We start from the raw sequence: 16,935 nt of genomic DNA on the forward strand, positions 1-16,935 counted from the left end.
TTCTGAGAATTTCAGGGGATGAGGGAAGCCCCAGAGTTTGGAAGTAGTGTAAACGTTGTACCTACCTTTTTAAAAAGAGAAAAAGAAGGGGTCAGGAATTCATAAGCCAGGAGCCCAATAGCTATTCCTGGAAATACACTGGAACAAATCTTAAAAAAAATAATCTAACTGTTCAGATGATAAGAGGGTTGTAAAAGATAGCATAAGATTGAAGTGATTTGTTCCCAGCAAATCCATCTGATTTCTTTCTCTGAAAGAATAACTAGCCTGGGGAAAGGGCGAAGATGTTGCTGAATTATCCTGATTTCAGCTTTTGGTTTTGTCTCACATAATGTCCTTGTGAAAAATTAGGAAAAAACAATTCCAGCAGCGAGTGCATAGCTAACGAATTGCATTGGGCAGCATATTTTACATATCAAGAAAGCATATTCAATTGAGTGGAGTGTGACAGGAAAATCTGAGATTTATAGAACATGATCTATGAAGAAAAGTTGTGGGAACTGATAAACCTACAGAGAAATCATCGTGATAGTCTTTCCAATATGAGAAAGTTACGCAAAGGCTGGTGCTTATTGTTCTCTCTCCACTTGAGGGAATTCAAAAGAAACCAATTTAATTTTCAGCCAAGATGCATTAGGATGACTGGGAGCAAAGCTTTCTAACCACAAGGGGAATTGAGTAACGATGCAGACTTCATCAGAGGGTTTCCAGGACAGGGTAGACAGATGTTAAGGGGGGTCTGGCACTACTAATGATTCAAAGGCTGGGGAGGTCCTATCCAGGCCTGTGTTATTACCTGTGAAGAGTGACTCAAGAGGAAAGAGTGAAAAAAAAAGAGTAAAAGCTACTGCCAAGAGACTATGAATGAATGGTGGTTTTATCAGATGGTGGTAAATAACTCTTTCTGAGAGTTGCAATGATACTACGTCCTAAAAAAAGTTTGTTCATCGTGAATTGATGGTGATATGTACATTTTAATATAGAGAGGAAAACACAATGTAAAATGCTATAAAGAGATAGTATACCCGTGATAGTCTATCACAGACTCTGTTTATATATTGCGATAATAGCCCTAACTTATTTTAAACATCAGTGACATTGTGATCTAATAAAAGATTAGGGTTTGCGAAGTAACTTCTACTAAACTCACATACAGTTTTAGTTCACATGCAAATTTTTGTAGGCCTCCTGAGAACTTATAATAATAGGACAGGAGAGAACGATGCAGAATTCATTTTAATTTGCTTGTCTTGGAATGCCCTTTGCTGTTTATATTACAAATTTCAATATACATCTCAGAGGATCAGAGCAAGTATAAATATCTATACCAATTTAAAAATATACCATTTTTAGAACCTGTCATATATTTTCTGGTAAGGCATGCTATTCATCATCTTCTGAGGACCATTTTTCGTAGAAATATGTAAAAATATATAGACAGCTAATGTACAGATCCCAAAAACTGTAGTTTGGAACATAAATTAAGCCCAAAGTGGTCAGTTTTGAATGTACCTTACTTTTCTACAGCACTTGGCTTTCAAATTTGAAATCAGCGCACTTTCAGATTTGAATGGGTTTCACCAAGTTCCAAAGAAGGTGATAGTTACTATCAGTTTTATGGCTGTTATTTCATAAAGTGATCCTCCAAAGAAAATGCTGGTATTGAGATTATTACCCACCTTGCTTCTGAAGCCCAAACCGAAGATCTGGTTATGTGTCTGAGGTCACTTAAAAGTTTATTCTTTCTTCCCCTGCCTCCTCACCTTCCATCACTTTTAGCACTGATAAAGAGAAATACAAAAGCAACAGAGGCTGGTCTCTAGGCTCAGTTGTCGCTGAAAGCCAAGGGGCATTAGTTAATTCCTTTTTGTCGTGCCTCTGCCATACACAATCCACGTTTTCAGGAGTGAGCACCTGCATTTCTATAAAGTGTATGTGTAAACTGCGTTGATGCTTGTGGTGAAAGTACTGTTTCAAATACCTGTTTAGATGTCCAGTGTTCTTAGCAGATGGGAGTGATGTATGCACTCAGATTTGGGACACTAGAGCTGTAAAGCACACTTGGTCTTTTGGACAGACGGGACGCTGCTGCTCTCACCCCCCCTCCCCACGACCAACAGCAGAATGATGTTAGTATCATCATTTTTGGTGCACAGAGATTTTAACCGTTCTTGATCACTCTTGGCGAGTCTTTAGGTGTTCTCAGGATCACACCCAGGCAATGTGTACTGAGGGATTACTCAGCGGTAGGGTATTCCTTTGGTGTGCTGTCACCTGGCTGGTCTCATTGCCACTTGCTCATTGGCAGTGACCTGCCTGCAGTCTCAGCTGAGCTGACTTTAAAAGTTCTATCAATAACAATCAGCAGAAGCACATGAGAGGAGGTATAAATTATTTGTAATGGTGGAGCTCAGGAGTGCTGAACTTTTAGCTCATCTACTTAAACAGTTAAATATTGCCACTTTTGCAAGGTAAAAAAAAGGAGACCTCACCTAATCCAAAACATCTCACATTTGTTTTAATAAAAGCATTTGTTTCCTCTTTTAATTCCCCCTTTTTTGTGTGCCATAAAGGTCATCCTTGGTGTATCTGTTGAGATCCTCAGCAGCCAAAATGTGTTACAGCTGCCGCTAAGTAAATTAAATTGACTGGAAACACATCTAAAACGGCTGGCAGACCACTTCCATTGGGTTAGTTTGTGCTGTACCACAGACTGTAAACAGTTAAGAAAACCAATTAGCATCACGCCAGCATACAATACCATTTTGTTCTGTAATTCTACCTGTCACTTTTTTATTCGCCATTTCATTCTCATCTTTCTTCGTAATTGGGTACAAAAATACTAAGCTGTAACTGCTTGTGCGAAGAAAGGTGAGAGACGATCCCTGAACAGATCAGCGTGCACATTAGAAGCTGTGCATTGTGAAAATCCAAAATCAGCTGGAAAGTGATGATTCAACCAATAACGTACAGCATGATATATGTAACGAACTGGGAAGCTAAAAGAGCTGAGTTGTGTGGCTTAACTGCTCTAATAGACACTGTGTTTTACAGACCAGTGCTTCAACATCTGTATTGGGTAGTTGCTATTGAGGAAACAGCAGCAGCCATAAAATACTCAGCAATATCCTATATATAACAATGAAAGTTTGAAGACAAGGACACCAGGTTATGTATTTCATTCTTTTGCTTTACTGAGGACTCGAACAACAACAAAAAGCAGGCAGGCAAGCAACTGATGTAATGTCTCCTTTGACACAGATTGCATTCCGGCATTTTTAATAAGTGATTTTCCCAAGGGTGGGGTGATGGGAATGCTTTATATATTCCCTGATTATTTTTCTAAAAAGACATGCTCCCAAATTCCTGATAGTCTCAGGCACTTCGTGCAGATATCCCCGAGCCCCTGGGGAATTCGGCTTGCAGGTAGGTGCTGGCTAGCTGAAGGGCAGCCATTGCCAACGTCACTTGTCTCAGGATGATGATCTAGAAGCGAGCAGATGCTGCTGATTGCACAGGGATGACGGAGTGGTGGAAAGGGGCTGGAGGAGCACCCATCTTCCCTGCTTACAGCTTTTCCAGCAGCACACTGTAGACAACATAAGTAGGGTGTGTAGATGCCTGTCTTTTGCACAACTGGTTCCTTGCCACTGAATCCTTGGCTTATTTCTCACTGGCTTGAAGGTTGGTTTCAAGTGGCCACTTGCCACTTGATGATTTCAGTGACCACTGCCACTCTGATAACCTATGTGTTTTTCAATTTTTAGATAAGTTGCCTTCAGAACTATTTTTTTTTTTTTTTTTTTTTTACATGGGGAAGGAACAGAAAGGAAGAAGGCCCTGTTTGCTTGTCTGATGCACTTTGAAATCCTCAGGGCACTTGGCTGAAGGCACTTGTTTAGGGGCATCCTTTTCCAAATACACTTTACTGTAAGTGATGTTTTCCTAGGACGTGAGGTACCGTTGTATGAAATTCCATTGTGGTGGCTCATTCCCGTAATATGTAACCAGTGGGTTTCTGATTTTTCAAGGAAGGAAAAGTCTTCCCTTATTTCTAATAGAGAAAAAGCTATCCAACATTCTGTTTACAAATACTGAAAATTAAAAGGAGTGTTTTGTACCGTGGCCAAACATAATAGGAGCATTTGATAAATTTTTATTATGTCCTTGTACTTCTTTAATCAAATAATTCAATACTTTTGGCTCCTGTTTCCACAATTTTACTTCTGCTTCAGTAACTTGCACTGCACTGTGAGAACCTTGCCCTTCCCCTGTCTTTGTTAATATCAGAGTTATTAAATCTACACAGCCTACACAGCTCTACTATCAAAATTATATACATAATCATTAACAAAGAAAAAGATTACATAGTTGCAAGTATACCCTGTGCCTTGTGAAAGAGTGGGTGCTTGAAAACTGAACTCCCGCAGCCTCCTGTACAGCAAAGTCGCTTTCTGCTGCCCCCAAGGAACCAAAAAATCTCCTGTTAGAGATTCCCTGAACGCCAAAATGCACGTTTTTTATTACAGTGGTGTCAACAGCTGCATCTAGATTACAGGGTGGGTGTGCTGCATCCTGCGTGCCACAGACCTGGTTGTCTTCTTGCCCAAAGCAGGAGCTGAACCCATTTCTCCTCCCACCCGGGCGTGCAGGGCAGCAGAGGCTGGACTCGGCCAGGGCTTCTTGTGGTGGGGTGCTGGTGGGGCGAGCACATGGACAGCGGAGCAGGGTGTTGCTCCTGCCCAGCCCTCCCCTGGATTCACTGAGATGTCACTAGGTGGTAGGATGCAGGAATGGAAGTCAACAGGGAAGTTGTTATTGCATCCAGAGGAAATAAATTCATGTGTCCTATTACACAAATTAAGAATCAAAGTTTCTTTGGTTGCTGCTTGGCAAAGACTGTGTTTGGTATCACAAAGTGTATTGATTTTGGTGAAACAGCTGCTCGGAAAGATTTAGCAGAATTGTAAGTATTTAAGTTTTTGATGATGAGATTTTGTACCCCCTGCCCCTGATGCTGTATGGCACTTGGGGGTGTCTTTCTGCATTTTCCGTGATATCAGCCTTGGTGTTGCTCCTGCTTCCTGGCTTGCAAGTATCTCTGGATATTTCTGCTTTGTTTAGAACACTGAGTTTGTTCCTTCCCGTCCATCCTTAATCTTCCCCTCTGCCAGGGAGCTTCATGAGACATAAGGGGGATATGCTTTCCCACCATTGGTGTGGAAACTGCTTTATCCCAAATCCATCTTTGCATTCTCACACACATCTCTTCTGGGGTGGAAAGGAACGTCCAAATTATAAATCTGCTCTTTGGGTGATAAGATTTCCTTCTTTGTCTTTTCTTGCAGTTTAAAGTGTCTAAACAAATTAAAATGAATTAAAAATAGTAAAAATAGACAATAGCTTACGACCCACATCCAGATAGTCTGACTCTGTAATTGCTCATATATTTTTGGAGGTGATTTGCTTCTTCTGTGATTTCATTGACTCCTTAGCCAGTGGTGTAATAAAGGGAGGGACAAGCTGATATAGTTATCGTAGCCACAACTCAAAGCCAGTGTAATTAATGTTATTTCATATGCAGCTTTTAATTTTAAGAACTTGAAGGGTAGAGTCCCAGTTTAACCAAAGTACATAAATATGTCCCTAACTCAAGCCCACAAAGTCAGGAGGCAGTGAGCAGAGTTAAGGTTAAGAATGTACTTCACTTTTTTTTTTTTTTCTTCTGAACTGGGGAGCACTCTTTTTCCCTCATAATATAATATTTTGCACAACCCAAACATGTAGGTCAAGAGGCCAGAAAATTAGCACAAGCTAACACTCTTGCAAAGCAGGGGGAGTGAAAACATAACCTAAAACTATTCATTCATTTTAAGCGGTTTCCCTTCCCTCCATTCACGCAGTGATATAGAACAGCTGGTCATGGAACCTGGCTGCATATTTGTTAAATGGGAACAGATTACTAAATCAAATTTGTTGACCAATTTTCAAGTATGTGGCCTTGAGATATTAAAAAAAAAAAAAAAAAAAAAAAAAAAAAGAAAGGAAAAGGTTTGCATTGCCTAAAGAGGAGGGGGTAACAGGCCGGTGGAACGAACATTTCATGCTGGTGGGATTTGGCAGTGGGGGGAGGGAATCTAATCGCTAACTTTTGTGTGAGTACCCAGCTAAAACCCCAGGGAATTTTATATAGTGCATGTTGTCAGTATTTTAATCATCCACAGCTGTCAAAACTCTTGTAACCCGCCTCTTCTATTTAAAATGTGTCTTCTAGGCATAAAATAATTAAAGGTGCAGGACCATAAGGTAGGCTCAGAGCCACTGCAATGTGACAAAACTCCACATATGAAAGGCATTATTTCAGGAAGTTTTAAATATAAATTTTGTTTTGTCAGAAGGCTGCAGGGCACACATTTTCTATACTGTCAAGCTTGATAGTAACAATATTTATATTTCAAATAAAAAGATTAAATTGCAGTCTTATGTGTTTCTGGTTTTCACATAGTTTTTACCAGTGTATCATAGTGTTCCATATCAGTGTGTCATCGAAACTTTTTTTTTTGCTGACACCAGTTTTGCTTTATTGTGATATTAAGTCTTGTACTGTCAGCCCCTGAATTGAAATAATGAGGGCAGACAGTAGCTTAGTTGACTAGCCTATATCTTCCTTTTCCTCAACCCCCCCTAAATAAACCTGAAAACAACACAAAATATAAATGAATTTGTTCAAAAAGACAATCGTAAAGACAGAGATTTGGAGGCTATTAATTTAAAATATCTTTGTGTGTGTATGCATGCGTGTGCACTTGTGCATGCTTGTGCCATCTGTGTATTTGCTGCATGCCATCCTGTGGTTCAGGACCCCACCTTGAAAACTCTGTGTCCATGTGCCTACCAAAGGCATGTCTGCTTAACAAAAGGATTAAAGCTTAGTGTGAGAATACAGATGGAAGAGGAGGGGAGAGCAGCGTAATTTATGAATATTTTGATCTTCTCTGTTTGTTTGTTTTTAATATTAAAAGAACTAACCCAAAGAATAAGTGTCTTGGTCATTCTGAGCTGTCTGCTTGGCAAGCCTTTTTTGCCACTGCTTGTTAGCTGTTATTTGTGAACTTTCTGTTAATGCCCACAGGCCCTTCGTTCTTCATTGTTCGGAGCTTTGCAGTCCCATGAGCTCGAGTCCCGGGGTTGGGCTGGTGTCATCTGTGCAGCATCAGGGCTTGACAGAACAATGGGGAGAAATGTGAAGAGGTTCTGACTCAGGCTCGTGTTGGAACTGCCACTTGGAGTCACTTACCCTGCCAGCTGGGGCTGGATTTGCTCCTTTTGGGTTGAAATGTGAACATTTCATCACAACTCTTTTGTGGCGGTTTGGAACCAGCAAAGACTTTCTGTGCAGATTCCCCTGGTTTTACCCTCTGCGTGGTGGTGAGAGTCTTTCCCCCAGTGTCGGACTGTGCCAGCTGATGTGTAGTGAATTCTCTGACCATGGTGCATTTGATGAACTGGGTTAATCAGAAAAGCAGTTCAGAATTTGGGTGTTAAAAGATACTACTCCAGAACTGTTATCAGCTTAGGCATCATATGGCCTTGATTCTTCTCTCTGTGTTGTGGCTCAGTGGCGCTTCTCTCTGTCAGTTTAAGCCTTTGGTCTGTCATTTGGCCAGTCAGATTTTACAATAGTGAAAATAAAAGTAAACAGTGCTAATGATTATGTGTGTGATGGAAAATGAGGAGGCAGTGTTGCTAAGGAAACTTGTGAGAAACCAAATGCAAGAAGTTCATTTCCATGAAACCTCTCATGCAGGGAGTATTTACTTCTTTTATATTTACAATGGTGACAAGCTTAATATAATTTACTGGCTTTTATAACAGGAAAAGTGAACTGCATGCCCCAAACCTGTGAGCTAATAAGGGACGGATCTGATCGTGTAATTCTTATGAACATCCTTGTGACTGCTCACTACTCTCCCTCATCTGTGCCATAGTATCACCTTTAAAACCATCTAGAGAATAACTTCCTACTAGGTTCCCTGTAGAAACCTGTGGATATAGAAAAGTTATGCAGTTATTTGAAAACAAGAGTTTTGAGGTTTTGGGTTTTTTTTATTCAATTGCTACTGATATACCTCAATAAATAAATTTTGTTTCATTTCATAACCAGCCAACATCTTTCAAGTCTGTTGTAGAAACTGGTTAGAAAGCTTTCTAGATTATATAAGGTACATGAGGATAAAAATATCAATAAAAAGATTGTGCTCATTGCAGAACAGGCTTGCCTTTTCCATGTGGAAGTCTGTGCCTCTGTCCATCAAGCTCCTAAATGCTTTGCAAAAGAGGCCAGCCTGCAGGATTGATCAAAATAGGAACAATAGGTGAAAGTATTTAAGAGTAAAGTTACGTACAAATGGAAGACTTTTCTGTTTAACAGGAGAGAACAGGTGGCACAATCCATTCTGTACTCAAAATCTGATCTTGCTTCAGAACCCCAACCACCTGGGTTTTTTTCCAGTTTGAACTGATGGATATACAAATCAGGCTGTTGAAGCACCCACATCTCAAATGAGGGAGCCCTATTCTGATGGGAACATCTGGTTTCATTACACCAGGTAACACCTGCATGAAATTACATCTGTGCTGAAAGTCCTTTAATAGAATTTAGTAATTAAACTGAGGCAATCTAATCAAAGAAAGGCATGGAGAAGGTAATACATGAAGTTTCATACTCTGCCATGAAAATAAACTGCATTAGTATATTGGGTCTTTCCAGAAACAGTTAACATCAACAGCTTGCAATTGAATAGATTTCATGTTAAAAACAGCCTTCCATACTATATCCACAATATATATTCTGATCTTCCAAACAAATCTCCAGGGTGCTGTTCGGATTTATTGCACTTAATAGCATATTGTTTGGACTGTACAATGTGTGGGTCCGACCGAGTTTTACTAGGATATTCTGTGGCTCAATTTCCTTTCAATATGTAACTGTGTCCTTTTCTAAATTTTGCTTTAAAGCCTTGTGCAGTCCACTGCTTTGGTGGAATTGCTCTGTGCCTTATCAGCTGGTTTCTAAAATGTCAAGGCTAACCTTGACCTGAGCACCAGCAAGGAGCTCCCTCAGTGCGGGGGCATGCCTGGGGGCTCTGCGATAGTTGGGGGTTTCTCGGTGTGTTGTCACAGAGAACTGCACTGTGTCTGAGCCTGGAACCAGCTCAGCATGGAGTTTCTGGCATCAATTCTTGGTTGCCTTGTGGTTCTCATGAAAGGAGATGGTTTCCCCCTCTTGGAGTAGGTTTTGTGTTAGCCCTGCATAGTGCATAGGCACTTCTGGCTTTGTTTGCCTGAGATTTTACCATCTGGCAGTGTCACCTGGAAGGCATAAATAAAGTCATTATTTCACAGATTCCATTGGGGCTGCATATATTTTCTTTGTCAGAAAGTATAGAATAACAGATCCAGCAGAAATAATAATAATAATAATAAATGCTACTACTGTTAGAAACTGATAAAGGACAGCAAGGTTAACACTCCTAGCTTTAGGATGAGTTCCAGCAATTCTTCGTGGAGCTGACTGACATTTTTCCCCATACTTTTTTCCTCTGAAAGCTGATTTTTTGGCCATAGTAAAAAATCTACATGCAAAAATTTTCATCTTGGTGTGAAGTGCCCTTGCCAAGAGTAATAACTTTTCCAGACCTTCCCTAGAGAAAGATTAGTCCTTGGAGCATAGCTGGAAGTCAAGGACTCATCCTGGAAACCAGCTTTTCAGTAGACTGTGTTTCCCTGTCTGCTTTGGAAATGGCATATAGCTAATCACCTGACCTTTGAACAAGTGCAACTTATGTTCAGGGCACTTTCATCCATGTTAATCCGGATGTGCCTTTTAAAACCATGTTCCTCCTGTTGATGGATTGATGTTCTCAGAGTCCCTTTCCGTGTACATGCCCTCAAGGGTGGGCCACAGAGTCGTGTGGGGTTTGGGTTAGCCAGAAGGGAGAAGTAAGCCCCAGAGCTGAAAGGTCATCTTGGCAGAACTAGTCTCCTGTTTGAAAGGGGAGCATTTTAAACTGGTTACCTCTGCTGATTGCTGCTGCTCTCTCTCGCTGCAAGTTGAAGACCAAACAGATCTTTTCATTTAAGCGCTGTTCAGAGGTAGTGACTAGAGCCAGGAGCAAGTTGTAAGCGTCCCACTTGCCCTTGGGAACTCACCTGGTATCAAAGTTGCTGTACTTGTGCACTGTGAATCCAGCACGTGTGATGTCTCTTTTGCACAAGTGGTTCTGACATGAGGCCATTTGATGCTTCGGTCTGAGAGCCAAATGAGCCTGTGGAACTGTGGCTCGCACGGTGCCCTGCAGAAGTCTTTCCCTCCTTCTCTAGCATCTGTAAATACAGCTGAGATAGTGTTCCCTTGCTGTTTAAAAAGGAGGGAAAAGGGAAAAAAAAGAAGGCAGTAGCAGTAAACTTTCTGCAAAGCTTTAGTCTACCAAAGATTTAAAGGATTGACATTTGCATAACATTTTTTCCCCACCCAGTCGTCCTCATTAGCTGGATATCTCTATTCTCTAAATATTTACCACCTAAACCAAATTTACAGTTTAATTTGCTGCATAAAATCATTTATTGAGTGATAAAGCTCATTACTAAGGCCTAGCCCAAGCTGTAGCCTGCCACGACAGTTTTAATTCTTGTAGCAGCAGGCTACTGCAAGAGAAAAACAATCCTGTCACATTAACGGCAGGGGTCTAAATTATTCAAATACACTAAATCCTCCCAGAACAGTTCCCCTGCTCATAATTTGTCTTTTCTCACCAACAATTAACTAGCAATATTCTAAGTTAACAATGCCAACTCTTTTGAAATCTCAAGGAAAATGGAAATATGTACGTGCAACAAATGATTTCAGACAGGGATTCATTTAAAGGCCAATGCTGGGAGACTTCTAGGGAACATAGTTACGTGGACCCACTGCTTTCTCTAGTTTTGAAAGAATTTCTTGGCCATTTGTGTGTGTGTGTGTGTACAGACGGGTTTGCTATGAAGTTTTGGTGTCAAGTGGCATAGATTCATGACCACTTACCCCTGCTGATGGCCCATTCCATTCCTAACGGCTGATGCTTATCAGTTCTATTGAACTCAAAGGAGTGTCCTCTTCCACCTCCTCACTTCTATCAGAGCTTTTGCCATCTTCGTGATTATGAGTTATTGTAAATAATTGCAGCACCAAGTGTAACATACTGGGGCAAACCCATGTAATATGCTATGAATGCATATGAAGACTGAGAAATATGGGTGGAGGTTGCTGATACAGGTCATCCTGCAGAAGCTGAAGGTCTGACTGGGCCAGCTAGGCATCTCAGAGCTTTGCTTCCAAGTCAGCCCGCTGAATTTTGGCAGGCGGGTGGTCTTTATGCAAACCTCTAATTAGAACTGTTTACAAAGTCAAGAAGAACTGAGGCTGTCTCATTTGCTTTGATTGTTGACCCACTGCTCAGTTTGGTTTTGGTTCTCTGCATATTGCAGAATATGGACTTGGGGCTTTTGTAATTGCTGCTTTTTTCCCAGCTCTGTTAGGTGATGGACCCTGTCCGCTGTCCATGCGTAGCCACCCCTATACACAGGAACACTGAGCAAAGAGGAGTTTGGGATCACTTTATGGGATCACCCATTATCCTGGTGATAATGAGGAGGAGCTATGATTTCCCTTAAGGGACAGACAGTTTCATTCTACAGAGGACAATCCGATTCAGGTTTGTCCTTCTGTATGTATGACAGCTGCAGCCCATATATCACAGTCAGTGATGGGCAACAGTAAAGTCTTTAGCATTCTGGTGTCTCATATAAATATTGCTTCTACATAGCACTTTACACTGTTTCAGAACCGTAAGTCCATATTTCCCTTGTCCCATTCATTTTCTCCATTCAATTTTTGTGGCAGTTCCAGTGCAGAATAGCTTCTTGTGCAAGCCTTCAAAGTGAAAATGATGGCTCCAATTTGTGACCAAATAGCTTTGACATTGTCTGTATGTTCGCTTGAGTTTATAAAAGACTTTGGTTTTCTTATTTAATCCTTTGATGTTAGAGCAGTCTGAAAAATCAGTAATTCTTTCTGGTGTGCCCTTAGTGACAATTTTAACTCTGCCATGAAATTCTCAGTTTTTAAACTTATAATGTGTCTTTTTATCCCTTCCTATAGCACACAGAGGACTTTAATGCTGGGAAATCTTAGATCTCTGAAAATGTGCGTGAAGATGGGATGAGGTTAAAATATATAAAAAGAATACAGAAGATTGTGCAATATTTACTACTTACATATATCTGCATTTCACAAGATGTGGGCCATAGTTCCTCTGATGATGATCTGCAAAATGACTGAAATTCCCCCTCATTTCCATTTACTTCCAAAGGTATCTGTGTTTCTAGTCCAATCCCTGGGTGGCGGTAAAGTAGGCAGTAGCACCTGCTGGAATTCATATGTCTTTATTTGATTTAATATCTATAGTAAGTAATGTATGTGCTGGAGGAGCAGAGGGGTACTATAGAGGATTATGTATATGCTTCCTAAGTAGCCATGAAAGTGGCACTGGACTTCGGCATTCATGCTATAAAAACACGTGCTCTACACCAGAATATAAAAGGGAATTATCAGTAGGAGCAAGGCTCCTGCCCACTTTGCACGGGCAACATCAGGGCCGATCTCTGTGACATATTCTCACATGCACGCTCTCCCTGTGTGCTGGGTGTGATGGGGTTCAGCCTGGGTACCGTTTGTTGTGCTGGTTTGCCTGAGAAGCCATGGGCAATGCTAGGTGTGCATTCATATTATGTACCTTTTCCACTCTTGCGGTGTCTTCTCGTATTCTGCTGACATGCTGCCGTTGTGGCTAAAGCCATCCTTTGTGTTTTAAACACAACAGTGTTGGGTAATCTACTGCAAACTGTTTTATTGTCAAGTGAAGGTAATGTTAAAGCATTACCTTTTCTCTCACAGGAGTTATCCATGTTCATGGAAGATGACTTCTCATCATCTGTTTACTTAAGTGCTGTGTAGTTGATGGGTTTCTCATTTCACTTTTCTGGAAGATGTGGTGGCATCTTCTTTCTCCTGTAACAGTTTTATGGTAAAGACCAAGTAAACCTTAGGCATCTCTGAAATCAGGTGCCTAGTTCAACCATCTTAGATTAAGTTTTATTGAAGGCACTGTATGCAGAATTTCTGATGTAGCCTTCTGGCTGAAAGTACTCTGGGGTAGATTGCATGTAGATCCTAGCTCGTCCCTTAATTTCTCTTTCTATAGGATCCCAGTCATTTTCTCATATTTATTTCTGCTTCCACTATCTCAGACCTCAGGGCAGTCATCAGTCGTTAGTTTGTCCCTGGGTGAAAAGAAGTATTTGTATCACATGCAGCTGAGCACTTCACCTGCGCAGTGTCACTGGCCTCCACCGTGTTTGGAACTGATGGATCGGATGCTCGCTGGTATGAATCAATGAGACCGCAGCGGGTTCGGTAGAGCTATGCTGATTTACACTGCCTCGAAGACCTGGTGATGCAATCCCAGATCGGTTGTTTCGGGCTCCCTTTGACCGTCTGCCCCTGGTTGTCGTAGGCTGGAACAAAGCCGTGGGGAGCTTGACCTGTGCTTGTTTATTCCAAATGTGCCCACAACTGCAATAAAAACCTCGCTGCTCCGAACACACTGTTCCAGCTCCTCTGTGTGTATGAAGCTTGGAGACTGAGGCTGGTTAATTGTGGCAAATGTGGTTTTCTGGGACATCTAAGGGTTATGTCACTTTTCTAAAAATCTCTTTGATCTTGAATCAAAAGAAGGGGGTGGGTTTTTAATGTCGTCTTAACTGTGTGGCTTTTACAAATTAAAAACCTACTTGAAATTGGTTATACAATATGTGCCTGTGTTTCTCTAAGACTGATGAGACCACCTTTGACTCTAAGCTGCTTTTTCTAGCAGATCATCAGGAAAATTCTGGTAACAAACAGTTGGGAAAAGCTAGAGGGAGCTTTTGAAATAAGAACTGTGCTTTTCTCTGTATTTTGCGAGCCAAGGCTCTAATTTACAATAAGGACAATAAGGGCAGAAATGAAGCAGCTAGTGTGCTGTCTCATGTCAGTAAGCAAAGTAGTAGAAAGAAATACGTTTTTATTCTGTCCTTGTCACAAAAATAATCCCAGTCTTAAGTAGTTAGTATCTAGAGTCTGAATCACATCCCACTGATTTGGCCAGAATCTTGAAAATTACTGAACTTCTGATTAAACTGCCTGTGTCTTATTATTTTGTAGCTCTATATGCATTTATATAATATCAGGACTTTTTTCTCAATTGTTTGCACCTTACACACTCATGCTCTGAGCTGGTATCATGTGGCTGAGAAGGTTTTTTAATTAAGGGAGCTTTTCTTGTAGATCTGGTAGCCTTAAATTAAATCTGGTTGCCAGATTCCTGTGTAGATTCCTTTGGAGTGGCCTGTGGGCTTCAAAATATATCTGAAATACAAGCTGAAAACTCCTTGTCTAATTTATGCAATGGATTTTGCATTTTGTCAGCTAACGGGTGAAATGTCTAAAATGTATTTTACCTTATCCTGTTTGAAAATCAGGGTTTGTAGCTCTAGTATCTGATAAAATAGGCATGAAAGAGAGCCTTTCTTTCTGTCATGATTTTATGGTAGCAAGAGTAAAGACATTGATGAATTCCTGTTTTCTGGAAAAATGCGTTGGAACTTTCAAGTAGTTTGACAAATTTATCAGAGTTTTCAAAAAAGGGAAAAATAAGTAAACTTTCCTTGAACAATAATACTGTCCCTATTGTCTGTATGAAACTAAAGAAAAAGCATTGGTGGTACCCAGTTTTATTTAATTCTTTATTGTGCAAGAAATGAGATTTCTTATTGTGTATATTCATATGTTAATATGCTACTCTGTTCTAAGGATAACTGATCATTGCTGTTTGTGGGTAAGTTACTTGCCAAAGTACCTGCAATACACGAAAGGCATTCAAATGCCATCACTTTATTTTATTTGGTTTCCTTGTAGGTACTGTATTCACAACCACCGTATATATTTAATTTCTCTTATGTACATATATGTAGGAGAAAGTTTACATTTTTTCAAAGGAACCAGTTCTTTGGTACAACCATATTTTTGAGGGATAACTAAAAAACAATTTTAAGGGGTCATATTTTCAGTATTTCAATTTCAATATTTTCAATTCTGAAAAATTCCATCTTTTCATCAGGTCTTTGGTTTTACCACCCAGAATCACTAGTTGGTAATGGGAAATTTAAGAGGCTGGATAAAAATAAAAATTAAAAAAAAAAAAAAAAAAAAGAGTTCAGAAACCAATGGCAACTAGTATTCTTCTGAGCTCTTTTGAAAATGTGACTGTTTATTTTAATAGCTAAGCAGGAACCATTTGGAAATTCTGCCTGGTACTTTGCTCCATTTGCTAATGTGGGAAAGTAGAGGACCTGGCTCTGCACCACCCCTAATGCCAAAAACCTCCTGGTTTTCCACTGCTCGGGATCTGTAGGCACAAAGAGGTGTTGAGATAAATGCCTGAGAGCAACTGCCATGATCTCATTTTCTATCTCATATGACATACACTTGTTGGCTCCTGAAACCCAGTTTGACTCAAGGCTACTGTATACATCTCATTACTTTCATGTGAGCTTTTAAAGGGCTCATCTGATAAGGTCTGAGTAGCTTATGTGCACATCTACTTTACTATGCCTAAAGCTTAATTCTCCCTGTCCTAAATGGAACTTTTCTGCCATTTAGTTTGAATGATGCTTTGCAAGGAAGTTGGTTTTCTGTTCCTATTATTAAATACGTGTGATTCTTTGGGGGCACATCACCGAGAGCTGAGTTTTTCTTGGGTTGAATTCTGCCCTTGGATATAAATGTACAATTCCCAGAGTGATCTGCAGAGAATTAATCTGTCATTAGCAATATTGGGTGTAGTACGTCCAATTCCCATGCACCACCCTGAAAATTTCCACCACCCCCACAAATGGAAAAGAAAAAGAGGACTATTCCATTTATTCTTTTTTATATGTAAATGAGACTTAAAATAATTGTTTGATAATGACATGGTTTTTTTGTTGTTGTTTAGAAATATCTCTTGACAATAATTTATCCTGCAATTATTGTTGCTTAGTCCTATCCTTATAATTAAGGCCAAGAAAGTGTTGTTCATCACCTCATTAAATGTTTTCCCTTTCAGGATGCCTGACTCTCTTTAACACAGCCAAGAGCTGATAAAGCCACTTGTATGCAGAGCTGGCTGCCTGCAGATCTTTGATCTTTTTTTTTTTCCCTCTTCTTCAAGAATATGACTTTGTGAAGTAGTTGGTGCTGCAGTTTCAGTTTGTTGTTTTAAACAGTTCAGTTGCTATAAATACTCATTCACTTTGATTTTCAATTGCCCTTGTAAGACAATTGTTTTTTTGTTGGATTCCCACTGAATAGATAGCCTGCTTGCCTTTTTCTTTTTTTAAATGTGATTAAAATGTAACCCTCTTTTTAAGCTTTTCCACAGCTCACTTCTTCGTGAAAAGGAAAAATTTCAGACCTATCCAGCACTAATGACTGAAGAATTCTTCACACTAATGTTGTGCCTTTCCCTTGGTTTTAATGATGAGAAATGGGGTGAGGGAGGTGTCCTGACTGAGGCCATGCAGGAAACATCTATTGGACCTTTGTTAGAATTTTTTGACAGAAATCTCACTTAATTGTTGTATTTTTCCTCCTTTATGCATTTTTTGCAAGTGGCCATGCTCCCGCAGAGATTCATCCCCCCGTGAATGCCTGTGTGCACCTTGAATCCTCAGTCGTCACTGAGGCTGGTGGCTGGGGAAACCGTAGCTGAGGGTTGAGGAGGGGAAAAAATTTACATATTTTTAAAACTTTAGTAC

The 16,935-nt window shown here is 40.2% G+C and overlaps 1 long non-coding RNA gene across 1 annotated transcript in view; it reads left to right on the top strand.

Annotated features, from left to right (window-relative positions):
- Positions 1-15,349, top strand: part of LOC308073068 — a 126,335-nt gene extending 110,986 nt beyond the window's left edge. Inside the window, exon 5 of the long non-coding RNA XR_013931893.1 lies at positions 1-15,349. This exon is cut by the window's left edge and continues 16,828 nt beyond it. This is a non-coding gene — a long non-coding RNA (uncharacterized lncRNA).
- Positions 15,350-16,935: the final 1,586 nt, after the last annotated feature.

This window comes from Falco punctatus, assembly GCF_963210335.1.
Source record: "Falco punctatus genome assembly, chromosome: 14".
NCBI classification, from domain to species: Eukaryota; Metazoa; Chordata; class Aves; order Falconiformes; family Falconidae; genus Falco; species Falco punctatus.